At 38.8% G+C, this 16,495-nt stretch overlaps 1 protein-coding gene and 1 long non-coding RNA gene across 21 annotated transcripts in view; one reads left to right on the top strand and one right to left on the bottom strand.

The window, feature by feature from the left end:
- Positions 1–16,495, bottom strand: part of DENND1A (DENN domain containing 1A) — a 508,124-nt gene that overhangs the window by 357,871 nt on the left and 133,758 nt on the right. The window lies entirely within an intron of this gene.
- Positions 1–16,495, top strand: part of LOC113592866 (uncharacterized) — a 53,407-nt gene that overhangs the window by 13,381 nt on the left and 23,531 nt on the right. Inside the window, exon 3 of one of the 3 annotated variants that reach the window (XR_003412849.2) lies at positions 13,507–14,639. The exons of 1 other annotated variant lie outside the window; for it this stretch is intronic. This is a non-coding gene — a long non-coding RNA (uncharacterized LOC113592866). Of the gene's footprint in view, positions 1–8,568; positions 8,811–13,506; positions 14,640–16,495 lie in introns of those variants that run through there. One more of the 3 variants, XR_008290953.1, reaches the window with a different exon arrangement.

Below are 16,495 nucleotides of genomic sequence, written 5' to 3'. Positions count from 1 at the left end.
GCCTGGAGCCTGCTTTGGGTTCTGTGTCTCCCCCTCTCTCTCTGCCCCTCCCCTGCTCATGCTCTGTCTCTGTCTCTCAAAAATAAATAAATGTAAAAAAAAAAAAAAAAACGGTAAAGTTTTTAATTTATAATATTATTCATCATAGAATTCTATCTGGAAGCAAAACTTCGAAGACTACATTTGATGCAGTCAACTGAGATTATGAATAATGAGGCTAACCAGTTCACTCTGAATTTGGGGTGTGGGTGGGGAGATGTACGAGGTCCTGCAACGGCCATCAATTTGGATGTCAATACTTTGTTTTCATTGCTTCACTGAAACCCATAAACAAAAATTAGTTGTATTCAGCAGATGAAAACCACCGACAGTCAGACACAGACATACACACCCCACAAATAAATGCCATCTGAAAGACAAAAGTGCAGGCTGACTATAATGTCCACTGGGGTTATAGAATGCTGGGAGATGAGACACATTTTCAATAGTTCAAAAGGAAAAAGGAAATGTGTGCAGGCAAACATTCAAATAAAGGAAGCAGACAGCTTGAGTAAATGAATGTATATTTTAAAACACGGAGAGCTATAATCAGCCCCTCTTGTAGCTTGCTGAAAGCTCATACAGCGGTTGATAACTTACCTTTGTCCAAAAAGAGTTAAGGAGGGACAGACAGGGAAACAGAGTGGGAGAACGTTTCCTGAGTTTTTTTATATACAATTTATTTGTTCATTTCAAAATATAGACTGTGATGAAAAGATCAGTGGAGCTTAAATTCCTAAAATACTCTATTTCAATGTTTAATTTTTTGTTTTTAATAGCATGAGGGAAATGCTGACCGTCCAAGTCCTGCAATTGAGATGAGTGGCACTGACTTGAAAGAAAAGCCTTTGATTGATGATCTTAAAACTCAAGTTGAAAGTTAAAAACAGAACACACACAAAATCCAAACACGCAAAAAGCTAACAAAATTTCTATTTTAAACCATTTCAGGTTAAAACCAGGGACTCCAAGTAAAAGCTACCAGAGGTTTTAGTGCGTACGACTGAGAAGGGTAAAGCAGAATGGTAACAAGTTTTTAGAGGCCTAATTAGCACCAAGTTCAAGAATGTTGATCAGAAATTTCTAAATATGAAAAGAGGAAATACAATTTTTTTCTTTCTCTGTAAATGTCAAATTAAATCCAAGATCCATATTATACTTACAACCAAACTTTAAAAAAATGTTATTCAGTGAGAAAAATCTTTGCATAAGGGATTTTATAGAAAGGCCTTTCAACCTAAACATAAAAGCCAGGTCAAATTTCTAACAGTGCTGCTCCAATGCTACAGAATCTGCTTCCTTTCCTTGGTATATTTCAATATTTACTCCTACCTTACTCTTTTTTTAAATATAAATGTTAATTTTGAGTTCTACCTATGTTATCATGCTAATTTGTGCAATACCTAATATACACATTCGCTGTTGTCATTCAAAGATAAAATTACAAAAGAGTACAGAAATTCATTATATTCTGTAACATGTATCATATAAATTTTATATCTAAATTATCATGGATAGTAAGTACATCGGTGGAATGCTAACAACAGCAGGAGAGCCACCTCTCTTCTAGAACTACTTTTAAGTACAGAGCTTCAGGAAGTGAAATCCAAAAGTAAAAATACTGGATCTTATTTAAAAAAAAAAAAAACCAACAAAATTTCTCTTTCTATCCCTCTTTTTCTTCAAAAAAATTACTTAAAGTCGTTCCCAAATTACAGTGTTATGTAAAATCCTCTGTTCTAACATTTCATTTTATTAATGTAAAAGCTTATAGCAGAGAGGTGAAAATGAGAGAGCTATATTTTTAAGGTCAGTATTAAACACCAATAAACTTTTTGACACTTGTTTCAAATACTTAGAAGATGGACAAATGATTTGGTTAGAATCTCTTACAGTTAACATTTGGTGGCACTGGTTGGCCCTAACATTATTACTATAAAATATTTTGCCTTGTTTCATTTCCTTAAACATTTTAAGTCCTGTCATCTGAACATTTATGTTATCAATATACCTAAAAGGAAGAAAGAATAGGGAAAATGGGCGAGGAGGGAATACAAGTCAACACCTACCAAAGGAATAGAGTCCCAACAGTAAAACTGCAAACGTGATTTCACTGAAGAAGTAACTGGCCCTCAGGAAGATGCTATTAAAAAAAAAAAAAAAAAAAAGAGCACTGATAGAAATAGTATTTTGTAAGCATATTAAAAGCTGTCAGCTTTTAAATATTTTAAATGCACACAAAAATGTGCACAGATGGGCAACTTTTCTGCTCACATTAGTCTAGAAAAAAAAATCTTTCATTATCAAGCTCAAAGTCCTTGAATTTTTTAAACTTAATTGTGCCTCTATTTCTAAGAATTCACACCCAAAGGCCAAAGCTCTCCTGCCACCAGTCCTTCAAATCTGACTTGGACATTACACGGGAGGAGGCTCCAAGCCTCCCTGAGGTCTCACTCCTTTTACAACACACGAAAAAGCAGTCGATAATGGGCCCATGCTGAATTCACTGCTCTCCACGTCTCCTCTTGGGACACAAGCCTAGCAGATGTGATAAAAACTGTGTCAGAGAAGTGGCTCTAGTTTGTGCCTTAATGACAACTTAAGCCTCTAAACCAATACAACCAAAGGACTAACAGAACTGGCTGTTACCTCTCTCTCCTGCCAATCTTTGAATATCTCTGAACTGAATTAGCACCTCTACCCACAACATCCCCTGCCACCCCACAAAATCTATTCTAATTTTAAAAGATAAATGAATTCAGCAAAACATGTCGGCGGCACAAGTGTCTGGGCTGTGTGTGTGCGTGTGTGTGTGTGTGTGTCCTATAATTAAGCCCTAACACATATTTCGTGTAGTTTATATTTTCTCAAGGTATGATTGTGCATTCAGATGTCTTGAAGGAGTGTCCGATTTCCTCTGATCACCACCCCAGTAACCGTATTAAACACGCACAACTGGTAGACTTGCAGTTTCCAAAGAGTGCCTCCAGGTCCAAAAATTATTTTTAAATGTGTCCAACCGTAGGAAAGACCAGTGATATTCTGAGTTACTGAAACGTTCTGATTATTAAAATGTATACAGAAGAATTGTTAAAACCGGTGGGCAGTTATACTTTTAAACTTGTAAGCACTCTTTGTCTTACCTAATGACACGGTACCAAAAAAATAGATTTAAATGTGTACTTCTGATAACATTTTCTAAATGCTATGATTCGGCCTTCAGATGATAGGCCTTTTTACCCAGTATCTTGAAAGCCTATTCAGTCACAATTGCATACCCACTTAATCAGCAATCATTGTTCTGGGATGCAGGACTTTGTTGTCCAGACAAGCACCAAAACCTTAAAAAAATTTTTTTCAGAACTGGCATAAGAAAAAAGTGATCTCTGTCAGACAAGGACAAATTTATGCAAATCTTTTATAAACATTCACAAACATTTATTTAGCTTTTGAAATGTTGGCCTCATTTGAGAGCATGAAAATGAGGGGGAAGTAGGGAAACGCAAAGGACAGCTTAGAAGCTGGCACACTACATAAATATTCAGAAGGAAGATTATAGGATTCGTGTTAGGCTGTCTTAGGCTTCTCCAAAGTCCACACAGAATAGCAAAGAACAAAACTAACGAGAAGTACAGCAGATGTTAGACAATGCATCAGCCTCTTTCCCTCTCTCACTTGGCTATACTTGGACGCTTTTATATTTTCTTTCAATATGGTTAGGTCATTCAAGGATTCTCCTATAGACTCTGTATTGTGGCTGCAGATCTATAAGCTGGAGGTCTGTCAGCTTTCCAAAAGTTTCCAATGAAAAGGCATTATGCAAATTCTACCTCTCTTACCCTCTTTCAGGGGGGAAAAAAAGCCTCCAGTATGCAGTCATCGGAGTATTGGAAGCCCCAGCCTTCATTTCTGTATAGCTGTGTTTGCCTCAGGGCCACGCTGCTTGTTTTGACAGTGGATCCCCCTAGATAGTTGGGATTAGTCGAGCTTGTTTAGATAAACTTGAAATCAAGGCCTTCTCTAGGTAGACAGCTAGATGTAGCTACCGAGTTTCCAGCTGCCTCCTCCTTTCATCCCCAAACAACTGGAGATTCACAGTAGCTATCACAGCCACAGGCTATGTCACATACATAAGTACAAAATTAAAGGCTGCTAAAAGAAGCCTTTGTAAGTCTTAGTGCTAAAATAAGGAATCTGTACTGCTTGGTTTATACAAATTATTCTAGCACTACCAGTATGGAACTGAAATCATCAGTTAACAAGGCATATTAATCAAGGTTCCCAGCTTCTTTGGATAGGCAGGATCATAGTTTGATAATATATCTAACCTTCTGCTTCTCAGCTCTTGTATGAGAGTAATCGCTTAAAACGTTGAAAAGGAAATAATAGGCTTTATTTATCCAGTGGCAGGAGATGTCAGACGCCATCAACAAACACTGGGAACAGACTATGAAGATCAAAATGTAAATATCAAATCTGCTTTTGAGAGAGAATTATTTAGCAATTGATTAGACAGGGCGTCACTGAACAGTCATCTCCAATTACAGAACGGTTTCAAATCAACTTTTATTTCCCACAACTTGCAGATCCTAATAAAATGGTATCAGGAGGACTTGAGAACTGAGGAAATTTATACTCAGAACAGATCAATGACATCCCACTATACAGACAGAAGGCAGGTGATATGAAACAGTATTGAAATTAAAAAATGTATGCAATTTAAATAATTCTCCAAAATCTAATACTCAAGGATTTCTTTCTTTTGAAGCTAGAGACAGCTCGTCAGAGGGCCAGCAAAATGTAAACAAAGAAAATAATTCCACATATATGTTTTATTTTACTTTACATATCTTGCTCTAACATGTGGATGCCAGTGTTTACCTGAGGCTGGGATAAACTGTAAACACAACAACAGTATCTGAATAGACTTAAACACTTTTCAGATCAATTCTAGAAGATACCATACAATCTTGAAAGCCTCCACCCTCTGACCACACTATCAAGTCACACAAGGCAGTTATCCATCAGTCAAGTGTTGATTGATTGACCAACGAAAACATGTTCTCGTAATTCAACAGCTAAGTCACTATTTAAAAGAAAAGCTTTATGACATGCAAGACATTCTGGAACAACAATCATCAATTTGAGGTTTTCCTAAGGAATTTTTGGTTCATTTCACTTACAACTTACCAAGTAAAGAAGGAGTTGGCAAACTTTTTCTCTAAAGGGCCAGATAGTAAATATTTGGAGGCTCTGCAGGACATTTATGGACTCCATCAAAGATTCTTCTAGGGCTTTTTTTTTTTTTTTTTAAATAACTCTTCATAGGAGCACCTGGGGTGGATCAGTCAGTTGAGTGACTGACTCTTGAATTAGGCTCCGGTCACGATCTCAGTCATGAGATTGAGCCCCACATCGGGCTCCATGCTAAGCTTGGAGTCTGCTCAAGATTCTCTCTTTCCCTCTGCCTCTCTCCCTGCCTTGCACTCTCTCTCTGAAATAAAAATTAAATTAAAAATTAAAAAAAAAAAAACCTCTTCATAAAAGTAAAAACCACCTTAGCTCAAAGGACACACATAAGAGCCACCCCAAGGCAGTACTTGGCCAGGTGGCTGTAGTGTGCCAGGCCCCAATCCAGAAATTTCTGAAAGGTCAAATGGGCATGCCAATCGTATTGGCTCTATGGTGAGCCAACAATTCACACATGGATATTGCTAAATGGCCAAATATCTACTGCATTCCAACATGCTCTCTTTTTAGAAAATTATTTAAAATACAGAAACAGAAACAGGGGCACCTGGGTGGCTCAATCACTTAAGTGTCCGACTCTTGGTTTCATCTCAGGTCATGATCTCATGGTTCATGGGTTTAAGCCCCACATCGGGCTCTGCTTCTGAATCAATCTCTCTCTCTCTCTCTCTCTCTCTCTGCCCTCCCCTGCTCATGCTCTCTCTCTAAACAAAATAAACTTAAAAAAATTGTCAAAAATAAAAAACAAAGAATTACAAACCAACCATATTTCACTATTCAAAATTCACAACTGTTTTTTGGCACAAACCCTTCAGAGAAACAACTTCTTAAATTAACAGTTCACTATTACTACAGGTAAGGTTCAGGGTTTTCTTAACAGATAGACTGATGTTCTCCGGATCATGGACAGCTCTTCAATTTGAGAATTATTTTGTTTACAGTATCACAAAAAGCAGTATTAAAAGAAAAGTCTTTTCTAGCGCTTTACTCGCCACTCATGCAAACAACATGTTACGGACCCAACGTGCTATTAGATATAGAATGTACCAGGGCCTTCTCACCACTTAATTTCTGGCCCTTCTTTCAACTTCTTCCCCTTAAGTGTGTTTTCCAGGATATTATCTTCTTTCTTCTAACTCTGCACTCTCCTCCATTCATAGTCTATTTACACTTTAATTCCAATTATCATTGCTTTGTAAAAGAGTCCGATTCAAATCTTCACTTCCTAGACTACATCTAGCACCAGGCTCTATTCCAACTGCCTTTTGGACATTTCTTTTTCTCTTTTTTTTTAATTAAAAAAAAATTTTTTTTTTAACGTTTATTATCTTGAGAGAGAAAGAGAGAGCAAGCAGGGAAGGGGCAGAGAGAGAGAAACACAGAATCGGAAGCAGGCTCCAGGCTCTGAGCTGTTAGCACAGAGCCCAATGTGGGGCTCAAACCCAAAGACTGCGAGATCATGACCTGAGCTGTAGTGCGCCGCCCAACTGACCGAGCCACCCAGGCGCCCCGCCTTTTGGACATTACTGCCTCATGTCCCCTAAGTACCTTAAGCTTAACATGTTGAAAATCCAGATGCATCATCTAGGTTCCTGGAACCCCACCACTCATTCAGCTCTTTCACCCCATTGAAACAAGAACAGAACTCAGGGCACCACTATTACTCACTGGGGGACAAACGATCCATTTGTGTGACTTAGATTCAACTTATTTGCCATGGTTGTTGAATTTTGAAATAAATCCGTGAAGAGAAGCTTCCAACTCCTTAAAAGCTTCTCCAATGTTAACAAACAAGAAAGGAGACACAAGGGAGCCCCTGGAATCAAGAGCATTTCAGTCATCTTAGAAGAGGAATATTTTTAGAAGATGTATTTTAGAAGAAATATTTCAGTCATCTTAGAAGATGAAAAGGGTTATTTTTCCCTAAGCAAGATAATCTTTTCAAACCGATGTGCTAAAGGCCCCGTCTGTGCGGAGCTCGTGATCTGGTTGGAGAGATGGATGCCTCGCAAAGGTAGAAGGTGACTGTGGCAGGAGCTATGACAGAAGAGAGTGCTCTACGACAGAATGACAGGGCCTGAAATTAGATGGAAGGGTCACGAAAGGCATCTCAGAAAGTGGCATTCTCAGCTGGGATGTTAGGAACAAGGAGGTGTTCACCAAAGATTGGAAGAGGAACAGGGAGAGGCAAGGCAAAAAAAAAAAAAAAAAAAGTAAAAGCATGAGCAGGAGCCACTGAACAAGAATCTGGGCACGTTCAAAGAACTGAAGTCAGCCTAGCATGTTGAAGCAGAGGCAGCAGGGAAAGAGAACGCAAGAAGATGAGGTTGGACGAGGTGGCAGGGGCCAAATCATGAGGGGCCTTACAGGGCATGTTAAGGAGTCTGGACGTTATTCTAGAGCACTGGAAGTCACGAAGAGGGTTTGAATCCTTTACATCCATTTGCATGCTGCTTTCTAACTTTGCTGCCACCCGCCAAGTCTTCCAGATTGTGAGGGGTTCAGAAGCTACCCTCAGTGAGCTCTTCACCTGAGCTCCCACGCCAATCCTACTGCTATCATTCCTAGCATTACAGTGACCATAATCTTAGGACCCTACATTCTTTCAGGACGGTAAAGACACACAATTGGGTGCCTGCCAGGTCCCTGAGAAGGAAGAGGGGCCTCACACAGGAGCCTTAATAATAACCCAGAAGCATGGAGAGGGATTGTAGTTGAAGAGAACAAAAGATGTGTGACAAATTTGAACACAGGATCAGCTTAAATCTCTCTTCAGAACATGCTCCTGATAACCTGTTATTTCTTGAGATTCCCAAAGTCCATTTTCCCGTATACAAAGAAAGCAGACTTCTTACTGCGGTAACCTGTTGTATATCATTGCATCTAAGAAGCCACTGATTGTAAGACTATTATCTTTCAGTACCACTAGGGGAAAAAATGGCCATAAATGATCCACCATCGACTCTAAGATGCATCCCAATTTCAGAGACGTTAAGATGTTAAGATGTGAAAATGTGTGCCTCTTAGAATTGATGGAATACATTTATTTACAGATCTGTCTTTCCCACTAGACTGAGCTAAGAATGCTAGGGATTACACCCACTGCCAGTGTCCAGTGGAGTACCCAGCACAGAGGAAACTTCCAGTGAAAGATGGTCCTGAAAAATGATTGGGTGATACTAAGGGGATTTAGAAGAAAAAACATAGCATTAACTGAGCACTTGTTACTACCAAGCACTGTGCTAACAGCCTACATGTCTTCTTGTTTAACTTTCATAGGAAACTGTGAGACCAAATGGGCCAAAGGAGACCGGAATTTACCGGAGAATCAATATTTATTTTTGATATAGAAAATGAAAGGAATGGAAGAAATGATTAATGTTGGTATAAATGTAGTATCAGTCATTTCTGTCAAAAGCTTACCATCTGTGCCCAATAAACACAAGAATTATGTATATAATTTAGGGGCACCTGGTGGCTCAGTCAGTTAAGTGGCCGACTCTTGGTTTCGGCTCAGGACATGATCTCACCTTTTAAGAGTTCAAGCCCCGCATCTGGCTCTCACTCGTAGTGTGGAGCCTGCTTGGGATATTCTTTCTCTCTTTCTCTCTCTCTCTCTCTCAAAAATAAATAAACATTAAAAAAAAAGAATTATGTATATAATTTAAAGTATCTAATTGACCTATGTAAGTCTCTTCTGATCCAGCCTTCATTATGTTCCTCATATACCAATGGTCATCTGCTCTCTGGAGGGAGTAAAGTGACCAGCGGAAGGAGACTGACAAAGCAGCTAATACACTGCACAACCTGTGCTAGAAGTACAGATGCTCAACGATCCTGCCAGTAATCTTATGTATTATAACGATTATCAACTTCTTACGCGTGAACTGAACTTTGAAAGCAGAATAACATTAGTTTCAGATAGAAGAGTGAAATAACTTGCCTAACTGCAAGTAGACAGTGAATGGACAAGCCAACATTCAAACCCAAGTTCATCTACCCCTGGAGCTTAAGCTCTTCCCACAATTCTCAGCTTGCTGCTTTGCTGACTACAAAGGAGAGTCTCATTCTTGGTCCCTACTTGATTAGGATTCTGTCTCCACAGTTACAAACACTCACACAGCTACACCTTTGCAGTGGTAGCCCTCCACGCCAAATGAAGCTAAAGCCTCTCTCCCACCTCACTTTCCAATTGCAGCAGTGGAGCGAAAGATTCATGTTGTTGGGTCACAGGCCCTTAGGTAGGGGAGTCTCATGTGCCAGCCTGCCCAAGACATCCTGGTCTGCTCATGATTTCTGTGTTATCATGGTGCCCATTTCACTCTCAAAAGTGCCCTAGATGCTATGGTCATCAGAGTCTTAGAGAGAAACCCATGGCTTGTCAGGAGGGTAGTGAAAGAACACACAGCTGTTCTATCTGCCTTGTGATGGGAAACTGGGGAGAGAGGTTAGAATAGTTTTTATCACTTGACTCTAGGCTCTTTATCCACATTAAAAACTTATCTATATTCTAGGACATCATCATCAATTACACGGAAACAGGAAAATCTTCTCTTTGCTTCATTGTCCTCATGCTACATCAGATAATCTTTATCGAACCAGGCTAATCCAGGTGTTGTGTATGTATCATGCCCACTTCTGTCAGTTCTACAAAATTACTACACTTCCCGTTTTAAAGATGAAAAAAAAAATAGGCTGCAAAACTAAAGCCTTTGCCCAACATGACCTTTACAAAGCCAGACCTCATCTAACATGGGCATACCTGCCTTCTACTTTTCCTTGGGCCAAATGTACACACAAAAAGGGGGGGGCACTTAAAATTTGAAGGGGGGATTATTGTTAAGATGGGGCGCACCTGGGTGGGGCTCAGTCAATTAAGCGTCCGACTCTTGATTCTGGCTCAGGTCATGATCTCACAGGTCATCAGATCGAACCCTGTGTTGGGGTCTCTGCTGACAGCTCAGAGCCCACTTGGGATTCTCACTCTCCCTCTAAGCCCCTCCCCCCAGTCACGCTCACTCACTCTCTCTCAAAATAAATAAGTATAATTTTACAAAAGAAAGAAGTGAGACATGAATAATGCAAAGATTTTAGCTGCCATTAAATCTGTTTATTATAACAGATATATTTTAGAAATTTAGAAACACTCAATTTACCAGCGGTTTAGAGCTCTAGAGATGAGAAGTATCTGGGAGGTTGGAAGAGTTCTCTGATAAAAATGATGCTCTCAACAATTTACAGTTTACACTTCTAAAATTAGATGTTACTAAAGAGGCATCCTGTTTGAAATACATTCAAATACAAGAACCTTAAAAGCCTCTGCTAGGTAAGATAGGATTCAATAAATGTGGGTTTTGGTTTGTCCTACCTCATTCAAATTCTGAGCCCAAGATCAGAGTGGGAACGTTATTCAAACAATCATTTATTATTATATAGCAAATATTTGGAATACATATACCCATACACAGTACCAGGTCCTAGAGATATGGATAGGAAGCAAGTAAGATTCCCTGACTTCCTGCCTAGGGGAGGAAGAAGATACACGCATGAAGATACATGCAATAAAGTGTGCTGGGTTTTCTGACAGAAAGTATGGTCAAGGAATAAGGAAGGTACTGTCAGGTTCTACCAAGGGGATGTGGAAGACTCCTCAGAGGTGGTGACATGTGACCTGACTTTTGAGAGATGAGTCAGTATTTATTAGACAAAGTGCCGGGTAAGAATGTTCCAGGAATAAAAGCAACGTGAAACAGTATTATATCACACATTTCACAAGGTTGATATATAAGCAAGTGACTCTGGTCAACTCAATGCTCTTTCAAAGACAATCTTAATTCTTTCATAAATACCATTTCATTTCTACCCACCAATCCCCACTTGCAAATACACACACAGGCACACACCACAGAGTAGTCCAACAGTCTGGGCTTCGTGCTAGTTCACATTTGAAATCTGAAACTGACCAAAGTTGACAGTTTGAAATTATGGTAGCCACAAGACTCTTAACTCTGCTGCATGTAAGTACTTAAAAGATGAAAGCTAACACAATAGTACAAATCACTATATGCAACAAAAAGGGCTAATTCACAAGGACTGTGGGCCCCGTTACTAAATTTCTGGGGTTTTGAACATGGAAAGTCTCAAAACAGATTTCATGATGGAAATGAAATAAATGAAAAATAATTAGTTATTTGAAACCCCTTCATCACCATTACAAGAGTTTCCACATTTTCAGTACGTTTTAGAACATAAATACTCAGAAACGGTTTCTGATTATATCTCTTCATCTCTACTTGACAAAGTACTCTCTCTTCCTTTTACAACTTCTCTAAATTTTGCTCTGGAATAGCACAGGCTTATGAAGGAAAGGTTTTCTAGAATTCTTCTTAGGACCTGTCAAATTCTAGAGGCAAAGCTCATTACATATAACCCTAATACCTGACAAAACAAAAGTACCCAAACCGGGGTAACTGCTACCTTAAATCTGCCCCCTAGAAGGAGGAGGCACTACATAACTATTGGTTATTAGATGCCTGTTCTCATTCTGAGCACTCTTACACATTTCAAAATCACTTAACCCTCACAAAAGTCCTAGGAGGTCTTTACTCTGATTATCTCTAGTTCATAGAGAAGGAAATGACATCCCAAAGAGGTAAATCCCACTAAATGACAGAGCTGGGATTCAAACCCAATCAGTCTAGCTCCAAAGTCCATGCTCTTGATTACCACTGTCATGCACCTGTAGCCTCCTTTCTGGAACCTGGACTCCTTAGCAATTATGTCTGTGTATTACATACTTCATATTCACAATTATTCACGGGCCTATAATTTATCCAATCTGCTGAAAAGAGTCTCTAACATGGACTACAGTCATTCCTATACTTGGAAGAATTCAGATTGACAGACAATAATACAGTGTAAGGAGTCAATGTTCCAAGTGCTCTCCAAGTGCTGAGATGGAATAACTGATCAGTCAGGGCAAATTTCACAGAGGAAGTGATATAAAGCAGGGCAATTAATGCTGAACAGAAGTATACCTGGGGGATACCTGGTGGGAGCTTGAGGAAGGCATTTCAACCATAAAAACAGCTTGGACAAAAACAGAAGTGGGAGAAAGCAAACCATGTTGGGAAACAGTGAGGTGTTCTATGTCTGCTTATAAAGTGAAAAGTGGTAGGACAGCAGGCTGGAGGCTGAGTCAAGGTCAGGCTGTGAAGGGCCTTAAATCCAAGTTAAGAAATTTGGTGTCAATCTTGAAGGCACCAGGGAACCATCAAGAGTTTTGACTAAAGAGAAATGGTGTGATTTGACGTAGGTTTTAGAAAATTATCTTTGGCCATCTTATGGAAGGTAGTGATTATAAGGACATTGGGTTGTAGGCCATTAGGAAGAGTCCACATGAGAGAAGTTGAGAGTTGAATGCAGAGAGAAATGGCACACTAGGGAGACTGGAGAGCACCTTAGGAGGGATAATGAATGAGACTGGATGACTACAGACTTGCCCTATGTGTAACAGACTGGTTACGTGAGGCTAAAGTTAAGACTCAGACTACAACTCTCAAAAACAGCCACAGTCCATTTAGTCATAATCATGGAGTAACTCACCAGAAACAAGACCATCCAATAGTATTCACAGATGTCTAAAATTTAGTGGGGCTTTTTTGGAGCCAGAATAAAACCAGAAGAACACTTCTAATAAGAGTGTGTAAGTAAGGATTGCATAATTACCATTTCCTGGCGTTAGATTCAAGTAAGTAGTAGTACAACGTAGCTGCATAGCCTGGCGCGCTTTCAGAAAGAATAGCTCAGAAAGAATTTGTCTTTTTAATGAGTTCCTTCTATATAACTGTAACAGCTGGGGAGTGACCAAATTGGGAAGAAATCTTCAACTTAAAAGAAAAGCCTTAAGTCAGAAAATGTATCAATTTTTCAATTGAGTTCAGCTACATGTTTAAGGTTTTGAAATACAGTTTTCATTAAGAAGTCAGCCCAACCCTATCCCATTCTTAAATTCACCCTTTTCTGGAAATGGGGGAGGGGGGAAACTCATGATATAGATATGACAGGATAGCTGCTCTTATATACAAGGTGGCTTTCTCTTCAGCACACACTTTAACAAGCATGAATTTTGACATTCATCCAAGGTGATAAATTTGACTTGTAACAACACTGGGAGAAATAAAAGCAACACGTGACAGATTTTTTTTTTTTTTTTAGGATTATTGTTTACCCATCCGTGAACCTATACTCGAAAAAACATTAAAACCAAGACAATCATCAAGAACAGGACACTCTTAAACATATACAAGGAAGCAGATGTTTAATCTGGATTGCATTTATACATCTGCAATCTATCAATGAATCTTTTCAAAATCTGTAATGTGGTCCATCAAAATGGCTACACTGGATGGCAATCGTGGATACTGACGCACTACTTGAAGAAAGCTGCTTCAGCGGGGTGCTCTGTTGCTATTATGCTAAACAATCACCTCCTAGGGTCTAAAGAGATTGAGAGTTTATATCTGTGGATGAGAAAATTATGTTTCCATCTACAGTCCCAGACTGCCAAGTTACTAAGAAATATGGAAACGGACCTTTTTGAGCAAGAGGTGGAAAAATCCATAAATCAACAGTGACTCTTGGAAAAAGCACACATCTAAAACAAACTTAAAAGATGATCTTTAAGGGCAGCTTCAGGACTTTCCACTTGGGTTTCTCTGTACTACTCTGATTAACTTTATTACCTTCTACAGCGTCATAACACAAAGGACAAGAAATTGGAGGAATGTGATTACATGGTGGCATCCCTACCCAAAGGTCCTAGTTTTCAGAGACATCCCCAATTTCTGGTCATGCCATTGTTCTAACAGTCCAACAAAACAACCCCTGTAGCCTACTAGACCATAAGGTCTAGACCCCTACTAGACCCCATTACCCCTGTAGCCTACTAGACACTAAGGTCCTTCAGGGGAAGATGGAATCTACTACTTCTCTCTTCTTTACCTGATACGGTATCTGGCTCACAGTGTGCAGACACTACACTTATCAATCTCTCATTCAATTAATGCATAAAATCAAATCTAGTCTCCCAGTTTCTGCCATCAAAGGCACAAGGGGGAAAAAAAATCAGAAAATGCAGCCACTTATAAGTTAGTCTTTTAAAGGTCGGGTTGTAGAGCCATTTAAAAAAAAAATTTTTTTAACATTGATTTATTTTTGAGGCAGAGAGAGGAAGAGCATGAACAGGGGAGGGTCAGAGAAAGAGGGAGACACAGAATCTGAAATGGGCTCCAGGATCTGAGCTGTCAGCACACAGCCTGACGCGGGGCTCCAACTCACAGACTGCAAGATCATGATCTGAGCCGAAGTTGGATGCTTAACCGACTGAGCCACCCAGGTGCCCCTGTAGAGCCATTTTAAAGTGTGATCTATTTGACCCTTTGGCTGAGATTCAAATGAATCAATATATTCTGTTCCCATGTATATGGTTTCCAGGACCAAACTTGACCTCACCATTTAAAGTGGATCAAATCTGAGCAGATTATATGAGCAGACTGGAAGTATGACAGCACCCACACCTTGGAGAAGAATGGGGGTGGGGGGGAAGGAAGCTCAAGTTTCCAAGACAAATGGGATATACCCAGGTCTGATTCTACTCTTTGTGAGTTTGGTGAAAGCAAGGCCCAAAGTCTCAATTCCAATTTGAAGATTCTACAGCTTAGATAAGTCACTATAGAAAGACTGGCAGAATCCTTCTGGAATCAATGTCACATTTTATGCAAACCAGGCGCACAGCAGTGTGGTTCTCCACCTAACAATAATGAGAAAAATCAAATTGTGTCATTTGTTTTAAATCTTGTGTGAATATTACACATGTATGTCATATTATATAATGTCAGTATGAGACTTCCTTTCACAGTAACAGAAAATTTAGGAGCTGTGGACTATGTCTGTAATTTTCTGTATTATTATACATTATATTGTTACCATACCTGTATTCTTTCAATGAATCAGGGCATGAACAAGTTTTGAATAGAAATGTTTAGTCTCTGGCTTATCAAGATTTAGAAAAAAAAAATAACACAAAAGTTTTTAAACAGGAGCTCACCAAAAGAACTGAAGCCATCACCAACATACAGGTAGTTTAAGTCTTGAGTAAATATTATCTCTGTTGTCTTTCTAATCAGAATCTTCCAAACCATTTACATAGGTTACACTATGAATAATTGTGAGCTTAAAAAATGTTTTCTTTAGAGCATACCTGAAGTATGAACAGATGAAAACTCCATATTTAAGCAATTACACGCAACTCACAAATGCCAATTTCCATCACAATTAGCCTAAGTTATGCAACATATTTTTGTTCCTTTTTAGTATATAGGTGATGTATGTTTTTATAATTTGCTTAACTGCCTATAGTGAAATTTTAAAATCACACAGACCATATAAAACCATAAAAGAAAGGGTACCTTTTTATTTTTCCCAGTGTCCCATGTTTCTACATTGCTTATAGAGCTTGTACAAGAAACACTGTTAGTTTCTATATAAAGATTTCCATAAAATTTTTATAGTTTCTATAAATGCATAAAGATTGTTGGTTTCATTATAACCTCTGTTTCAGTGCCAGTGGAAAGAAAAATTACCTGCAACTCTAAACAGCGAACAATATAAATAGGGTGAGTAAGGGTGCTCAGACCTCTATTCAAAAACCTCTAAGACACTGGCTATATTTCACCAAAATATAGATGAGCACACTGGAGAAGCAACTTCTCGTACACCCCCTCTAAGCACTACTCTTGGAACAAACAGGCTGTAAAAAGTGCAACTGTGAGAACAAATTATTAATTCTTCATGTTTTAGGACAAGAGGTAATCGTATTATAACTAACATGTTTTAAAATGGTATGTGTAATGCCTATTACACTTGACATATTACAAGGCTATTTATGGAAATCTTCTGATAGGTTACCACAGCTTTACTCCAAATTATCCCATAGTACATGTTATAATTACTAAAGGCCCTTTTTAATCTGGAAAAGCATATAATGTTTTGAAACCAAAGATGGGATTTTGATGAGAATGGTTGACCATAATTTGCTAACATGTTAACTATCCTTTCCTCCCTTAATTCAATTAGTATTCATTAAAACTACACTAATCACAATGAATAAAGTTTTACTAATTATTTCCATAATTATGAATGAATA

The sequence above is a fragment of the Acinonyx jubatus genome, chromosome D4 (genome assembly GCF_027475565.1).
Source record: "Acinonyx jubatus isolate Ajub_Pintada_27869175 chromosome D4, VMU_Ajub_asm_v1.0, whole genome shotgun sequence".
Classification (NCBI taxonomy): Eukaryota; Metazoa; Chordata; class Mammalia; order Carnivora; family Felidae; genus Acinonyx; species Acinonyx jubatus.
The sequence above is the reverse complement of the archived record's forward strand: the minus strand, read 5'-3'. Positions and strand labels throughout refer to the sequence as shown.